The 19,312-nt window shown below is 37.9% G+C and overlaps 1 protein-coding gene across 9 annotated transcripts in view; it reads left to right on the top strand.

Annotated features, from left to right (window-relative positions):
* Positions 1 to 19,312, top strand: part of LOC114881174 — a 56,605-nt gene that overhangs the window by 19,243 nt on the left and 18,050 nt on the right. Inside the window, exon 1 of one of the 9 annotated variants that reach the window (XM_046289952.1) lies at positions 18,614 to 18,762. The exons of the other annotated variants lie outside the window; for them this stretch is intronic. The gene's annotated coding sequence lies outside the window, so the exon portion shown is untranslated. Of the gene's footprint in view, positions 1 to 18,613; positions 18,763 to 19,312 lie in introns of those variants that run through there. 9 annotated transcript variants of the gene reach the window in all.

Consider the following 19,312-nt stretch of genomic DNA (forward strand, 5'->3'; position numbering starts at 1 on the left):
CAAAAACCCTCATTGGTTTTGATAGAATGGGTCTTTGTTTTCGAGATATTGCAGTTTAAACAGTTCTGTGCATGTGGTATTTCAATTGTGAGAGATGGCTTACAACAGTGACGCTGTGGGTGAGTGCGTAAGGTAACGGATTGGAAGTTCTGGAGGTTTCGCGTTCGAAAGGACCTGTTTTTGCAGGTTGAAACTTTTGTTTTCTTTAAAAAGATTTTTTCCATGCAATTTGTTTTTGATTTTATTCCATATTAATTTTAAAACAAAGAAATATTGGTAACAATATTTGTGTATTACAAAATATTGTATTTTTGGTACAGTGTATTGCTCGCGTCTGGAAGTAACTTTGCATACATATACCGGAGAAATGTTTTTCTGTTCGGAATTGTTATATTGAAGGTATCGACGCGACGCCTGGAATTGTGCACAATGTTGAGGGTGATACATATCATAAAAACAATGGAAGCACAAATTATTCGCACACCTCGCACATTGTAATAACGCAACTTTTTCCCAAGTACAAAATGCTAAATTCTGTGGAAAGCATACATCATTAACATTTTTAAATTTGGGTTTCTCATCAATTGTCAACCCCACCGCATACCACGCATACAATATCATGTTGTTAAAGACGGGAGCACACAATTGATTATGAATTAAGGAATGGATACGCATTTCATCCTGCCGTTGCGTTAATTCGTGGTGAGTTTCTACCAAGTGCGTGCGGTGATGCAGCTTTTTAATAAAAATTTTCACTTGGCGGTAAAAGTACACATCGCAGGGTTGCACCAATGGTGTACACTGAGTCCCATCGAAGTTGTCGCAGTGAAGTTGGCCACGCATTCACTCATCGACGCGGCGCGGCGTGAATACGTTAGTAAAGGGTATAGCAGGATAAGATGGTCAAAAGTGCCCTTGAGCCGAATTTGCTTCGCAATGCACCATTCGATAGCATATCCCAAAAAACCATGGTACACCAAGTTTCAACCCTGTACCTCAACCGGGAGGGTAGTTACAGGGTAAGAAAGAAAAAGTAGTTTTTGTCATATTTTCCCTATTTAATGGCATTCAAAAAATCTGAAAAAATTCTAGAATATTCTAGCCATGTTTCTTTATGATAGTGAATTTTTTCAGATTTTTCGTCTGCAAATCCTAGGCGTGAAAAATCAAAAACGCAAAAAAAAGTCGAAAAATTGAGATTTCGGGTAGAAGCTTTCGAGATACTAGATTTTTACTTTTACAGTAGTTAGATATTAGCATGATTGGTGTCCGCAATTTTTTTCAGATTTTTCATTCTGGTGCGTCAAACCGAAAAAAATCAAAAACCGATATTTTCGACATATTTCGTGCGATAACATGAGAAATACTTTGAATTTTTACATTTCCTTTACACACTTAGTGCATTATATGATTTTTAACATTTGTGCACTGGATGCAGTAAAATCTGAATGGAGAAAGTGAAGTTATTGCAAATAATTGAAAATTACGCACCTTATCTGCTAAAATATTAGAAAGTTTTTCAACGTCGCCGATGGCTAAGTCGGTAAGGTGTCCGTCTATGGAACCGCTGGAAACTGTTTTGTCTCGAGTTCGCGCCCCATGTATGTACAATTTTATTTTTTTTCATAAAACAATTTTTTTTGTAATTATTAATTACATAAGAATATACAATAATCATTTAATAACGTATGAAAATAATTTTGAAATATTTTATTATTAAGTATACATAAAAATAAGTGGTGCACTACCGATTTTCTGATTACGTATTGTTCTAATTACGGATAGCTCCCAATATCTTGTTAATTGAAAAGCCGCGTGGTTGTTGGGTTATGATGGATATTGAAAGCAATATATGTATATTTTACCTTCATTGTACATATAGCCAAAGAGTCGGTAGTGCACCACTTATTTTTATGTATACTTAATAATAAAATATTTCAAAATTATTTTCATACGTTATTAAATGATTATTGTATATTCTTATGTAATTAATAATTACAAAAAAAATTGTTTTATGAAAAAAAATAAAATTGTACATACATGGGGCGCGAACTCGAGACAAAACAGTTTCCAGCGGTTCCATAGACGGACACCTTACCGACTTAGCCATCGGCGACGTTGAAAAACTTTCTAATATTTTAGCAGATAAGGTGCGTAATTTTCAATTATTTGCAATAACTTCACTTTCTCCATTCAGATTTTACTGCATCCAGTGCACAAATGTTAGAAATCATATAATGCACTAAGTGTGTAAAGGAAATGTAAAAATTCGAAGTATTTCTCATGTTATCGCACGAAATATGTCGAAAATATCGGTTTTTGATTTTTTTCGGTTTGACGCACCAGAATGAAAAATCTGAAAAAAATTGCGGACACCAATCATGCTAATATCTAACTACTGTAAAAGTAAAAATCTAGTATCTCGAAAGCTTCTACCCGAAATCTCAATTTTTCGACTTTTTTTTGCGTTTTTGATTTTTCACGCCTAGGATTTGCAGACGAAAAATCTGAAAAAATTCACTATCATAAAGAAACATGGCTAGAATATTCTAGAATTTTTTCAGATTTTTTGAATGCCATTAAATAGGGAAAATATGACAAAAACTACTTTTTCTTTCTTACCCTGTAACTACCCTCCCGGTTGAGGTACAGGGTTGAAACTTGGTGTACCATGGTTTTTTGGGATATGCTATCGAATGGTGCATTGCGAAGCAAATTCGGCTCAAGGGCACTTTTGACCATCTTATCCTGCTATACCCTTTGTAGCCAACTTCACTGCGACAACTTCGATGGGACTCAGTGTACACTTCGGAGGTATTACTGCGAGCCTCCAAGTTTCATTTACATTTCTGTCCGCAAAAACTCGATCGTACACATCCCCTGTTTGTCCACCCCAGGAATCTATAAGTAATAGAAATGGGTTATCTTTGACGTGCGGTTTTAACACTGCTCTTAAATATTCCGCAGATAAAAATTTTGTTAACTATCCCGATTTGCTGCAGATAACGTCAACATTTTTGAAGAATCAATTTGTTTTTGAACTTGAGGCCCAAATATATCGCCTGCTTCTGGTAAGCATATGAAAACATGGGGTACAGGTTTGCCCGACATTGTTACAGTGTACTGCGCGGTATAGGAACGTGATAATTTATTAAAACTGTTTGTTTTTACAAGTACTTGTTTATTGCCTTGAACGGCTAGTGTTCTACTTATACTTGTGTAACGTCCCAGAATTATCACGAGTACGCTACAGCACCGACGCGTAGGAAGAGTGGTTCCCTATAAGAAGGCGACTCGTATTTTTATAAAGAAGGGATTATAGGTGACTCGACCAATCCGACCGCTGTCACCAAAATTTTCTCCTCTTTTATTTTTATTTTTTTTTATATTAAAAATGGTTTAGGAATTCTCTGCAAAAATATCAAAAAACACACTTTCACCCGTTTCCTCGTCTCCAATGTCAGGATCTTCCTCACCAAATGAATCATTTCCCTCTTCAGCTCGCCTTCTCTTGGTTTCAATTTCAGAATCACTGCTTTCTTCCCCCACAAGTTTTCTCTTTTGATCAAAACGCTCTAGATGTCCTGCCAAATAAAGGTTTCTTGCATTTATTTGCCTCAATAGTGTTTGTTCTTTAGAATATTGGTGTGAAGGATCTCTAGTGGCGCAAAATGGCTGTCCAGATATAAAAACGATGAATTGGGAACCCAATGGTATATTGTCTTTCTCAGCCTCCAGATAGTGCAATGACTTAACAGGAACTCCCTGTTCTATCATTGTAGAAAGAAGATATCCATCTAATAGTGTTCTCATTGGATATCCGTAATCTATTTCAGGAGTTCTTGTCAACGTCTCTCCAAAAATAGTGTATTCACCTGCCCCTTCTATGTATCTAAATATTCCAGACCTTGCTTGTAAATCTAAAATGTAACTTCCTACCACATACTTATATTTGATGTTTTGGATGCCTCCTGGAGATGCATAGCAGAAACAATAATAAAAAGATGCCAAATATATGTCTATTTGTTGTCCAGTCATACCTAGCAGGATTGTCCTACACGTATGTGACAATACTCTAGACTCATGTCCAGTATGTCTTACAAAAGCTTGGTTTTTCCATGTAAAGTCTCCTTTTGGAATTCTGTGCCTCAGTTCTCTTTCCATTCTTGTGTAGAAATGTATTTTACATTTAATAAGTCGCTTTAAATTGAAGTGATCCATCATCAGCATATCTGTACATTCCACCTCTGGAGGTATTATTGGAGGAGACTCTCTATGCTTAGGCAGATGAATAACTTGATTAGTGAATTCAGACGCTATATTGCCATTTCTATCAATCATAACTTTATCGATTTGATGAACTCTATACTCTGAACTTAAAATTATCTCTAAATTTCCTGCTTTCCCTTTGACTACTTTTTTGTTAAAAAGTGATGATAATTGTTCCGGAGAGCAAAGGATCGGTTTATGTGGGCTTTTAAACACTTTGTTCTTTATTTTATACTTTGCTGCATGGTAACTTCTACTTGTTGTTTGTTCCATATCCCACCGCTGTCACCAAAATTTTCTCCATACGTGTAACGACCCGGAATATCACGAGTACGCTACTGCACCGACGCGTAGGTTCAGACATCGCTGGTTCGGGATCATCCCCAGTCTGCACAGCGAGCTCTCTAGGTTATAGTGGTTGGATCGGAGTCTCCCTATTCTAATGATGAACTCTCTGTTTTCTTCCAGTTTGTGGAACCATGGTTTCTTTCTTTCTTCATAATAGTTCTGATAGTAATGGATTCCTTTTTCATTGAAGAGTTGGTTGTGTGCGGCCCAAGTATCCTCCCACATGTCCCTGCAGAATGATTCTCTGAGGTCAGTGAACGGAATTTTGAGGTTGTCTGAGTATTCTTTCCGTGTGGCTTCCTTGGCCAATTTATCTGCCCTTTCATTGCCCCAGATGCCGCAGTGAGCTGGGATCCGCAGAAAAACTATCTTGTACCTGCTGCTATTGGATCTTGCAAATTGATGGATCTTGTGTCTAATGTCTTATTTGTTTTAATATTGCTTTTGGTGCTTTTAAAGCTCTGTATCACCTTGGCTACTGCCAATGCCGACGGTACTTGCACTTTATCGACTCATATCTCGAAAAGTACTCAACAGAAAGAAGCTCATGGAAGTGTTTTGAAAAGCTCTCGACGCCAGCTGCAAGAATATTAAATAAAAAGTGGGGGTTCCCATCTAAAAATTTTAAGTTGACCTTGATAGCTCCTCCATACTTACGCAAAAGGTCAAATATGTACCACCGTTTGATGCATCTATTGAAACTCTACAACTTATGTATCAAATATTTTTTCCTAAAATGCTTTGTTTTCGAGATATTTCACCGGTCCCGCACTTTTTCCTCAGTATGTCGGTATAAGCTTAATACAGTCTAATGCTAAATGTCAAGTTCACTGATAACTTTGGACATTGAGTCAACGACTTTAGTAAGAAACATAAACAAGATATATGTATATATACACACAAGGCACTCTATTGAACGCAAAATGCTGTCGAAAATTTATGTAGCCTTAAGATAACTATTTTCTCAAATATCTCGAAAACTAAAAGAGTCCGACTATTATATGTATAGGAAAAAGTTGTTCAGAATGACGACCTTGACAATATATTTCAAGGTGATCGAAATCGGAGGTGGCTCCCTTATTCTAAATATTTACCAAAGAATCGATAATTTAGAATAGATTCTGGATTTACTTGAGTTCGTCAATTCTCTGGTCTCATACGGGCCCCTCGTGTGAATTCGTGCAAGAAGGTAGGCATGTTAACAAAGGGAATGAAAAGGGTGTTTGAACGCAAATTATTAGAAATTGAATATAGGTAACATGTGTATAATTTCGAGAAAAATAATTACAACAACAACAATGTGACATTATGATATTCTCCTTGACCTTAGCGGTTTCAAATTTCTATACATTTCCAATACGTAGTTCCAACGGCAATCGTCCAAAGGAAGATTAATTTATATTATTTGAAAGAGCCAAATATAGCCTTCTTTGTGTTCCTCGCCTGGGATACTTCCAAGTGCGTCGCACCGACGAGGCACACAAATTAGGTATATTAGATGGTAAACTATTGAAAATAAAATAAAAAGAAAAAGAAAAAGGAAAAGATCATTTTGAATCTCAAACTCCTTTCTCGTGTTCTCGTGTGGAATACCTTCAAGTGCTGCGCACCCGATGAGGAACGCAGGGTCGGGTTGATGAAAACTCAGCCCGGACGTAACAATAATATCTTTATTTTCTTTAACGTACCGGAATTGAATCGGTCGGCAGAACCACGGCGAAGAAGGTGTAGAATTTTGCCATATTATTTCGGAGTTCAATTTATTTACTATTCTTAATGGAACTAAACTAGAAATAAAAATCGCTTCGTCTTCTATATCACAGAATTGATTTTGAATCTGTTTATACCTTGGTAAACTTGCTGCACCATCACACCCCCATTTACATATGAGTGTCAATTCTGTATTATCTATTACTGTATTATCAATCATTTTTATTGTTCTTGTGATTGTGTGATTTAACAAACTTTGTAAGTCTATTTTGACGTGTGTTTCTGATATTTCTATTTTATCTTTTGGTGGATAACAATTATTTTTTTCTATAAGTAATTTATAATATGACGGCCAAGGGTTAATATTATATTTTATACCTTCGTTTCTCATAGTTACATATTGGAACTTAGACAAGTCTGCCATTGCAAACATGCTCAACGCTTGTTCTGTTGTAAATCGTTTCTGTTTGGTGGTATATATTTTTCTATCATGTCCATTATTTTCTAAACGACGAAGAACCTCTGCTTTTTGATGTATATCATGTTTTCTAAAACTCATTCTAGTTGCATATAACAATTCACTTAATGAAAAATTGTCAACTAGAGACCTAGCGCTTCTTACTTTTTCACTTCTGCTACAGTCAGAGAAGATTTTTTTCCCTTGTAAATAGAGACGGTGGATGTTGGTTGAACCGCGGTGCTTGTTGAAGGTATTTCTTGTGAGATTGTACCGGGATATATAAAATTGTTTTCCAACCAATTATTATGCTTCTTAAGAAATCTATTTTCTGTGTAATTAGCATCCACCCACTTTTTTTTAAATTTGAAAGTAAATTGTTTTACATTAGTTTCTAATTCCTTCAAATTTTGAGGCGCGATATGAATGTTTTCGCGTATGAATGTTTAATACGTGCCCAAATTAGTTCTATGGGGTTTAATTCACACATATAGGTTGGCAATCTTAAAATGTCATGTCCATTGGATTTAATTATTTCGTTTATTTTATGTTTCTTCAGATTTTCTGTGGCGTTCTATTAATTGTAATAACTCATGCTTAGTCATCGACTGTGAATGTATCGCATCATTTCTAATGAGCTAATCTATCATTTCCGATTTTTTTGCGTCTTTCGATGGTGGCTTATTTATTTGGGTGGAGTGATACGGAGCATTATCTATAATAATGACACTCTTCTCCGGTAAGTTGGGCAGTAATTTTTCTGTTATTCATTTTTCAAAATTGGCAGTGTTCATTTGGCCATGGTAATCGCCAGTGGTGTTTATGGACTTAAAATTAAGCCTGCATTTGGCACAAATTCATTCTTCCCATTAGCATGGACAATTATGAGCCGGTGGGAAGAACTTGCACTTTTTAAAATTTCCAACATGTAGTCACTCTGCCAACATTTGGAGGAACACAACGTATCATCCTCCCACGTTTCATCAATATAAACTATGTTTCGTCCTGTCGATCTGTTGTGCGCAACAGCTCTCAAATATTTCTCTCTCCAGCTTTTAATGTTTGGTTTTTCTATTAGGACTTTCCTAATGCTATTACTTTTTTTCCATTTGAATCCCATATTTTAGAGGGAGTGTACTGTCCACGGAAAATGAGTTTTTTCGCGAATGGCGACCAATAGCTTAGGACCAGCGGGTATACATTTCTTTTCAACGTAAAAGTCACTTATTATACCTCTAATGACAGCTCTGTCGTCCTCAGAGCAATAAAACTTGTTCTCCGTGGCCCTTTTTCACTTTTTCCCAGGCGATGGCAAATTTTCATCGTCGGAAGAACTCTCATTTCGAATCCTGCTGATCGTCCTGACTAATAGCCCTGTATAATCAGCAGCACGTATTTCTGGTTTGTCAATAGGGTGAAGGAGTTCCCCTCTTGTCGCTTCCTCCTCACATTTTATTATAAGTTTTTTTACCAGAGTACGCGCTTCGCTATGGATTGTTTGTCCTTTTTTATGACTAGTCATTATTCTAACAAAAGTATTTAAACACTTAACTTAACACTACACTGTTACGTGGTCGACTGCTTAGCAGCGCGTGTGACTAGCGGAGCCTTTCGGACAAAAGGCCGCGTAACTTATATTATTTTAAAGTCAGTACAACCCGAGCGGTTAGGTTGTATTGTTGTGGGAACTGTCACTAGCTTCACTGGGTTTTGAAAGTAAGATGCTAATGTGGGGTTGATACAGTAATGTATGTTTTACAATTCAGTCTATTACAATTGTTCTTGTCGCAGATTAGGTGTGTAATATGTTTCTTGTCGCCTGCCTAGTTGTCATCACTAGTGCTACATCGGCTATCAAGGATATTAGTGTCCTGATTTCAGCAGGTTCCCTTTCTTTTACAACTTGCATTACCGCGTTGATCTCAGGGAAGTGTGCAAAAGCTCGTTTACCAGGTGTACCGGTTAATAAGTTTTCATTTCTGCACTGGATGGCATTGGAAGCATGAGCATGTTCACGATCTATACTCTTTTGTTATTTTGTTACTATGACAATACCTTTCAAAACGCCATTGATGTTCAAACGATTTTGTGTTAGCGTCATATTCTTTTTGTGTGGTAAATATGTCTAGTTTCAAACCAAATAAAGAGTATTTGCGGCACGTACTGCTTTTCTTGTTCAATCAAAAGAAAGCCGTCGTATCCTTGCGAAAGCTTATGGTGATAAGTTGAATGTTGGTTAACAAACCATTTCTGATCGTCTGCATACCATGGGCAAGATCCAGAAGTTAGGAAAATGGGTACCACATCAACTCAACGACAGACAAATGGAAAAGCGAAAAACAGTGTGCGAAGTTTCGCTCTCTCGACATGAAAGAAAGTCTTTCTTTCATCGGATCGTGACTGGAGATGAGAAATGGATATACTTCGAGAATCCAAAACGCAAAAAGTCATGGGTTGATCCAGGACAATCATCAACATTGACCGCAAAACCGAACCGCTTCGGAAGGAAGACAATGCTATGCATTTGGTGGGATCAGAAGGGTGTCCTGTACCATGAGCTTCTGAAACCAGGTGAGACCAGGTGATCAAATTGAACGATGCATTGATCGAAAAGCGCCCAGATTGGGCTAGAAGACACGGAAAAGTCATTTTGTAACGCGACAATGCTTCATCACACACGGCGAAGGCGGTCAAAGATACAATTTCTACACTTGGCTGGGAACTTTTGCCCCACCCGCCGTATTCACCAGATTTGGCCCGTTCCGAATATCACCTGTTTTCATCGATGGCTCACGCACTTTCGAAGGAACACTTCAAGAATTACGAAGATGTCAGAAAATGGCTCGATGATTGGATCACCTCAAAATGTGAACGATTTTTTTGGGAGGGCATCCACAAGTTGAAGAGCAGATGGGAAAAATGTATAGTTAACGAAGGTGCATACTTTGAATAAAGCATTTTTTTCCATTTTCCCAAATTTCAATTGTTTCCATCAAAAAAAGTTTAAGAATTATTAACCGGTACACTTGGGTACCGCGTCTGCCCATTTTTGGGAGTATCTTTTGTCAGCTTTTATATAACATAAAAGAGCAGTTAGTGGTCCCACTGTTTGCGGCATTGATGCAGGTGTGTAATGTGTATATTACCTATCTCCGTAGTATGCTCGGTTTTGACGCACTGGCAATGCGGGGTGTTGTGTGTGTGGCTGATTATAATGCCAAATAGAAACACTAACTCGATTTCGCGGATTCTATAAGGTTAACTATGCTCGAAGGGGACTTCAACCCGATCTCACTAATTAGCAACTGACCGAAGAGATTTGTTACGAACGGGTTTATATACTAGTGAGAAAGGGTGATCTGGTTCCTATTTAGATAATCGGGCTGGGCCCGTCTGTTCGGTGATGTTTAGAGTGGTTGCATCTGCTGTGCGATTACGGTGGACCCATTGCTTTCCCAAAACATTTGGTTCTGTTATCGCTGGGTCTGCTGTTTATTTCAAGAGCAAGTGGTCCGTTTGCCCGAGGGTTTTCCTTTCCAGATGTTAAAAGTTTATTTGAAAGGAGGCATGTTTGATAAAAACGGTCTGCCTACGTGACTCTTTACAGAGGTACAGCCTTCTTGCTCTGTTTTAGCCAGTATTGGAATCTAAACCTGCGTCGGTAACGTAGGAAGCAACATTTCAGTAGTAACCCGTTTTTCACAGAATTGTGGGTCTTAACTTTCGAGTTTTTAAACATCTTTTCTGTCAATATTGTTTTTATTCTAAAAGGAATCTACTTGCAAAGCTTCAGCCACATCGGTGTAACAGGTTTTCGCAAATACAACCTAATATTTCACACACATATTTACAATGAGCGTCAATATAAAGTTAACACTTGAAATTTTCAACTTCTCTTTGAAATAATTTAAATGGTATGAAAGCAAACAGGAAAAAGGTGTATGGTATTGAAAGCTCAATTTGTCTTCTATAAAAAACATATATTTTTTTTAGTAATACGTTAACAATAAGCAAACATACAATACAAAGAACAAAAAAAGTCCCCTTTCCTTGAGTCAATATAAAGTTAACATCTATAGGTATTAATAACAATTTTTCCTTTTTTTTGCGAAATTAATATTTTGTTGAACGCTCGCTATTTTTTACAACTTCGGTCAATCTATTTCTCATAGATTTGACCAATGAAGATGTATAATTTGCTGGAATTTGATTCCATTCTTCTAAAACGACTTTCTTGAGAGTTTCTTTCGACGTTATCTCTCTTTTTCGTATTTTTCGATCCAGATAATCCCATAGATTTTCTGTGAGATTAAGGTCTAGGGATTGCGGAGGATGTTTTAATTGTTTTGGTGTACTGTAAAGAAGCCATTCCTTTGCCATGCGTGATGTATGCTTCGGATCGTTGTCACTTTGAAATGTCCATGTTCTTGATAAATTCAATTTCGTAACGGAAGGCTCTAAGTTTCTTCGCAGTACTTCAACGTAATCCTCCTTTTTCATTGTATCTTCAATGAACACGAGATTTCCAACCCCGGAAGCAGCCATACACCCCCAGACTATCATAGATCCCCATCCATGTTTGACTGCATGGACTAACAAGGAGATGCCACGAAGTGCTAACTCGACTTTCAAATGAGCTTTAGTGCATTCGAAAGGGGACGTCATTAGTATAAATCGTGTTTAGGGTTTTGGGTGTATAGGCCTTACTTGTTGAGAAAATTGCATAAATATCTATGCATTTTTTCAGCTGTAGTATAAATACAATGAATAGTTGAATGTCAGCGTGAACAGAAATAGCCGAGCAAGTTAAGTGCCCATGCAGCCACTATTTTGTAATCCATGCAAGCTTGGTTCAAGACAGCATTCTGATACATTTTTTTTTTTTTTTAGATGATTGTATTCATGAATTGATTTATTTCATTTATTGGAAATGGGTTAAATATATGGTCCGCAATATCTAATGAACGCGAAAAACCGGAGTCTACAAATCCTTCAACTATGTCCATTGAAGGATTGTAGACCAGTGACGGCGATAACTTAATTTCGTCGAAAAGCAGAAGAGCGTATCTGCTTTTCTCGTCTGGAAAGGACTCAACCCGCTCTTCGAGTTCATGGAATACCTTGTCGCAAATTCCAGCTCTTAGTGGAATGTGCGACAACAATTTCCGAAGCGTTTCGATACTTGGCAAGAGAAATAATTTTGACAAATATCGAAACGCTTTTGGACTTTGCTTATAAATACTTAAAGCTAGTACCTTTTCCTCTTTCGTGAAGCGTCGTCCGTAGATGGGTTTTCCCTTGTTGCGCATCTGGGCGGAAATCATCGCGTGCAGGGGTGTAGGCAAGTTTTCCAAAACTTGGCATACACATACCTGCACGAGACGCTCTATCTTCTTGATGCGGTCCTTTGTTGCCATTTGCCCGCGCTGCCTTCAGTATCGCTGCCACGGCGCTGTAGACTCGTTGCTGCAGGGGTTTCTCCACGATGTTGTCCCTGAGCATCTTCAGTATATTACCTGCAGAAGGAAACATACAATATAATTACTCTGTAAAGGATATACATATAAAGTTATATAAAGTAGTATATAGTTTACATGTGTATTACTGCCATGTATACCGTATACACAGTGTAATTTACACATGCAAACGCATAATATCGACTGAAGGTATGTACAAACTAGGGTGGCGCACTGAGCTCGGCCTTAAATGGAGGAGGTATAACTCTGACAAGTAAACCTACGGAAGTGTCAGACTCCGATTTTTCTGAAATTTGGATATGTTATAATACATGAAAAACTAGGAGACACGTATTTTGTTCTATCGGCGGAAAAACACATTTAGGGGGTGAAACAACCCCTCGAAAATGGGGGCTAAAATGAAAAAATTGCGATATCTTTGAGACCAGCGAAGCGATTTTGATGATTTTTGGTATGAAAGTATCTTTCGATAGAAGACGAAAATCGGCCTAGGTATGTTGAAAGAGGAGTGAAAATTAAGGGGTGAACTACCCCTAAACTGACCAATTTCTTGCTGCAAAAATCAGTTTTGATCTGATCAAAGTAAAATCTGTTGAAACTTCAAGAGGAAAGCTAATTATAGAACACGTATTTTTTTTTGTGACCCTTTCGGGGATTCACTCTATACTGGGGAGGGCGTTTGGCGATACAATTTGGTTGGGCGCCAGCCATAAAATCGAAAAAAAAGGGAAAGGGGGATTGAGCGTATACAATAGAGGGGATGCGGGCACTTGCGTCCGCACAGCTTCGCGATGGAACACGCGAGGAGGAATAGCGGGGGAAGGGAGGTGGCAGGGTTGGGATGGGTCCGCACGGGGTTCACTACGTTACGCGTAGATTCGAGAAAGGGGTAAGGTGAGGGAAGGGTTATGGGTTAGCGTTAGGTGGGCGTACGGGGGGGCACGGGTGTTACCACGTTACAATATATATAAATATTTGGGGGGTAAACAACTCCTAAATTGCCGCGCTCGTTTGGCATTGTGCATGAATCACCTTGTGAAACTATATTTTTTAACTGTTCGATCTTTTTAATATATTGGTTTTTTAAATCGCTGAATTCGAATCTGAAATCAGATTTTCAAAATTCAATATGGCGGATCCAATATGGTGGACGAAAACTCGAAAAATTACTTGAATAAACAGTAACTCGACATGGGACTTTCAAAATAACAATGAGATCAACTTTTGACATTTATTGTTAGTTATGTGAAGTGAATTAAACATGTTACAAATATTAATTGCTTATAACAAAATTGTTTAAACAATGTAGCTAAAAAATGAAATTTTGTAAAATCCGGTGACAGCATTCATTGTACGCAAAAAATTACTATGAAAACATTGTTCACATATTTTATTTTTTGTTGTTGTTTTAATTTTATTTTTTGTGTTTTTATTTCATTTATTTTTTCATCATTACTTTTATTTTATAAATGGCTGATTTGACGATTAAATCATTTTTTGAATGTTTTGCATATATGACATTCGTTAAAAAAATGCATTATGCACAAAGATTTTTTGCACCAAGCATATCTTATTACTGCACACACATTGCAGAACCCGCAAGATGTTTCACCATTTTTAAAACAGAAATCAACGGGGTTATCAAATTGTAACGGTTTCTCTTTTATACAGTGTCCCACTTTAAGTGTTATAATTCCGTTATTCCGTAACTATTAATGATACAAAAAATTGTTGATATGGGAATTGTACAGCAAAAGGGGGCCTATGTTTTGGTCGAAGTGAAAAATCTTTTACATTATTAGTTTAAGAGTGTAATAGTGCTTCTCAAGACGAATTCATTAAGCTTTAATGTATATACTCGATTTTAATTAGTTTTCAAGATATAACGTTTACAAATTTCTCGATTTTCAGTAGATACGTCTGAATTAAATAAACTAATGTATAAACAGTTATTGTTTTCAATACCAATTTTAAACAATTCTGTACTTACTTAATTTCTATCTTCTTCTGCTGTTGCTGCATTTAAGTAAAAATATTGGAAAAATCTGAAAAAATCTAGAGAAAACTTTAAAAAAACCTTATAAAATATCTTTTTAAACAATAATAATAGTACAAATAGTATTACTAATAATAAAAAAAAAAATATAAGTATGAATAGTAATACTAATAATGAAAAAAATAATAATTGTAATAATAATAATAATAATAATAGGAATAATAAAAATAGTATCAGTCAGGCTGTCGCTGTTAATGACGGTTATCAAACTTAATCGCCATATTTCTTTAGTCTCTTTAAATTTTGAAACAATTGAAAAACGCGGCGGCAAAGGGTCTAGCCGTATAAGCATAGTGAATCGGCCCCAGCAATAATTTCGGTTGATATTTATACCACATAATGCTTTCTGCCTAAACAACAATTGTGTGCAATTTCAACTCCCTACCCCCTCTGATAAGGGAGATATGAGGGTAAAACCCCCAAACTTTACTATTTTTTTTCTCGGAAACTATTTAAGATATTTGAACACATTAAAGTGCAAATAGTAGGTATTCATTAACTGTACTTCATACTTTTTTTCAAAATTTTTATCCGATGATTAAAGGTAGAAAATTAATAAATAAATTTTTGAAAGTGATTTTTATAAACAATCCCTTGAGTGACACCCACCGAAAAAATTAAGAACAATCCTTTATTATTTAGCTATTATCTGTAAAAGTTTCAAGAGTGTCGGATTGGTACATCATAGTTAAAAAAAAATAAAACCAATGTAACGCCCTTTCAGAAGGCAAAGCCAGGCTATACGTTAGAGGCGCTCAACCTAACCGACCTATAGGGGAATACACTGCGGTGCATAACTATAGCACCAGCTACATTTTTAGTAGATTCGGCCTTTGGAATAAGAATACATAAAAATCATCCATATGAAATCAAAGGGTATAGTGAACAATGAACTTCAGTAAAAGTTTGTTGAAATTATTTTATTGTACAAGAAAATATAATACCATAACTGATTCTTCATCGTTGCATAACTATAGCACCATATGAATGAAAGTCATATATATATATATACCTTTTTTTTTTTATTTTTTACGAGGGGGAAAAATGCCTTACGCAGACTGGTTTGGATGTTGTGTAGCCGGTACTGTGGGACTCCCTTGGTTTACCCACTAAAAAACCCTCCTCGATTTTACTTTCCTGTAAGCCCGTACTCACCCCCCGGTACCGCTATCAAGCATTTCTTCAGGGAGAAATATATATATGTTGTAACGTGGTGACACCCGTGCCCCCCCCCCCCCGTTACAATCGCTGCGCTTTCCCCCACCTATGCGCCCACCTAATAATAACCTCTAACCCTTCCTTCACCTTATCCCTTTCCCCCAGCCACCGGTGTCGGACCGATGGAGGCGACGGACAGGTCAACAAGGATCACCCCCACAAGGAGCTTCGAGGCCGGCGACAAACCCACCCCTCCAATAAACGGAGCAACGTGGGACTCCCAAGGAATCTCCCAGAAACTAAGATGAAGCGGCCCAAATTGACGCAAACGCCCACCCGGAGCCATCTGTCGCCGAGCCCGAAGACCTCAGCCCACCCGTCACTGCAGGAAGTCCGTCAGCCCCATCGACCCCGATCACCGGTGTATCGAGTATCGATAATCGATCAGTCCTGTGCCGGAAGAGGCTCCCTTCCAAACCCCATCCCCTCCCTAAAATATCCCGCGCCTGTCTCGTCGTCGCCGCTGCGATGAGCCTAAGGCTACCATATCGAGCGCATAGAGAGTTTAGAGATTATTTTTGAGAAAGCGATTATTGAGATTTACGGAGTGTGAGAGTTTGAGTGAGGCGTTTGGTGAGCCCTTCCGATTTTAAGATCTTCTTATACTGTTTGCGATTGGCAACGTACCCCTTCTCGTTCTGACCCCGTTCGATTACGTAAACTACGCGTAACGTAGAGACCCCCGCGAGAACCCATCCCGACCCTGCACCTTCCTGTCCTCCTCTATTTCCTCCTCGCGCACTCCCCCGCGAAATTGTACGGACGAAAGTGTCCGGGAACCCTTCCCTTTGTGAACACCCCATACCCCTTTCCCCTTTTGATTTCGGTTGCCACATTACGTGGCTGGCGCCCAACAACTTTGTATTTTGCGACGTCCCCGTTTTGTATAGAGTGAACCCCCGAAAGGGTCACAATGTATACCTGTTTTCATGAGAGAGCATAACTGACAAGGGGACCGCCAAGGTGAGGACATCACTTTTGGATCGGCAGTAGGTACAAGTTGAAGTATACATACAGTATTATAAAACCCTCATTTCTTTTGATAGAATAGGCCTTTGTTTTCGAGATATTGCAGTTTAAACAATTCTGTGCATATGGTATTCCAGTTGTGAAAGATCACTTAAAACAACAGCGCCGTAGGTGAGTGAGTAGGGTAATAGACTCGAAGTCTGGAGGCTGTGCGTTCCAAAACCTCTTTTTGGAGGTTGAAATTTTTCTTTCTTTAAAATGATTTTTTCCATGCAATTTATTTTTAAGTTTATTCCATATTAATTTTAAAACAAAGAAATATTAGTAAAAACATTTGTGTATAAAAAAATATTGTATTTCTGATACAGTGTATTGCTCGCGTCTGGAAGTAATTTTGCATATATGTACTGGAGAAATGTTTTTCTGTTCGGAATTGGTATACCGAAGGTATCGACGTCTGGAATTTAGGATTTTGTACTTGTGAAAAAGTTGCGTTATTACAATGTGCGTGGTGTGCGAATCAGTTGTGCTTCCATTATTTTTATGATATGTATCACCCTCGACATTGTGCACAATTCCAGGCGTCAATACCTTCGGTGTAACAATTCCGAACAGAAAGACATTTCTCCATTATATACATATATGCAAAATTACTTCCAGATGCGAGCAATACACTATATCAGAAATACAATATTTTTTTATACACAAATGTTTTTACTAATATTTCTTTGTTTTAAAATTAATATGGAATAAAATCAAAAACAAATTGCATGGAAAAAATCATTTTAAAGAAAGAAAAATTTCAACCTCCAAAAAGAGGTTTTGGAACGCGCAACCTCCAGACTTCCACCCCGTTACCTTACTCACTCGCCTACGGCGCCGTTGTTGTAAGTACTCTCTCACAACTGAAATACCATATGCACAGAATTGTTTAAACTGCAATATTTCGAAAACAAAGGCCCATTCTATCAAAACCAATAAGAGTTTTATAACACTGTATGTATACTACAACTTGTACCTACTGCCGATCCAAAAGCGATGTCCTCACCTTGGCGGTCCCCTTGTGAGCCGCGCAGGTTGAAGATGGTGGGGGAACTCAGCGAGCCTTGTAACTCCCACTCCGCTACTCGCTTCCCACTTCGCTAACCTCGAGTTCAATATACGGGGTGGAACAATAGTACGGTGGAGTAGACAGAATACGTGAATAAAAAACTGCGCGTTTGCAAACGTACAATCTGAATACATATATACGTTTAATATTTCTAAACCAATGTTGATATGTACAGTATATATACATAAAATTTACATATTTATATTATATACAGTTGATATATAGAGTATATATAGTAGACAGAATACGTGAATAAAAAACTGCGCGTTTGCAAATGTACAGTATATATACATAAAATTTACATATTTACATTATATACAGTTGATATATAGAGTATATATACATAATATTTACATATTTACATAATTACAAAATTAAATTATTACATGGCTGGTGGGTAAAGGGGAAAAGGTACAGCCCCATTAATGAAGCAGTATGGCCATGAAGTATTACGCCTTCCCCTTTACCTATATACTATTAAATACTATAACTTATAATATACATTATATACAATATTTACACGTCGGTGTCTATCTCGCTGTCGATATCGCTGTCGGATTCGGATGGGTGCTCCCACTCATCACCTTCATCCAAAATGGTATCCGTAATGTTGTCGAGTCGACGTACTCTATTCTCCTCCTCTATCGTATGGCGAATAAAATTCTGCCACGACTCGGCCGAAACATTTTCGATGGCTTCAATTAGTAGTGTCTTGACGTCAGATAGTTTATAACTAGTATTTCGCGCTCTCACGTAATCTTTAACGCTTGCCCATGCTAATTCGATGGGGCTTAGTTCACAATGGTAAGGGGGAAGGCGTAATACTTCATGGCCATGTAGTTTGGCATATTCGTCAATAACATAATTATTTTCACGCTTATATTTGCGCGTGAGATCCAACAATTGTGCTTTTACATAATGGGGCTGTACCGTTTCCCCCTTACCCACCAGCCATGAAATGATATCATTTTTCTCATTTTTCTCAATTTCGTCTGTTCAGGAATGATGGAAATCCTGGATGGATTGCGCTGGGAAAGAATTTTACATTTGCTGGGTCGGTTTCACAAATTGATTTATTTGAGTCAATTTATAAATGGAAGTGAACACGCTGATTTGACAATAGATTGCTGGACAGACAAATACAAAGGTTTGATCGTTGATCTGTTACCGTGATCCGTTGAATTGACAATTGAATTGATCGGCAGTCGTGAACAATAAGCCCCGTTAATTTTATTAATTCGGCCCGCTATGGTGATGGTGCCCGTGAGCGCGTGCGAGGTTGACACGTGGTTGGCGGCGCACGTGCACAGTGAATTAATTGTAAATGAGCAATACCTGGTGATCCTGGTCGCTAGCACTGTTGCGAGGGATCGTGAGCAGAAGATTTGACTGGTGAACTGTGATGAATCGCACTTGAACACTTTTTTGAGACGCACGTGGTGATCGGTGTGATTCAGCGATCGATAATGGCGGCGTTGCGCGCGAGCCGGCGAGAAGACCCCTGCTCACGCGTTACCTAGATGGGCAACTCCCGATCGATAAATCGATCGACCGTGAGCGCCATCATGGCTGAGCGGATTCTCAAACATCGTCATATTTCTCAATTTTAACGCTATGGTAGGGGGCATTGTCCATTACTATAACTGCCCCATCTCGTAGCATGGGCAGAAAAGTTCTAAACCAATCGAAAAATGTAT

Source organism: Osmia bicornis, unplaced genomic scaffold (genome assembly GCF_907164935.1).
Source record: "Osmia bicornis bicornis unplaced genomic scaffold, iOsmBic2.1, whole genome shotgun sequence".
NCBI lineage: Eukaryota > Metazoa > Arthropoda > Insecta > Hymenoptera > Megachilidae > Osmia > Osmia bicornis.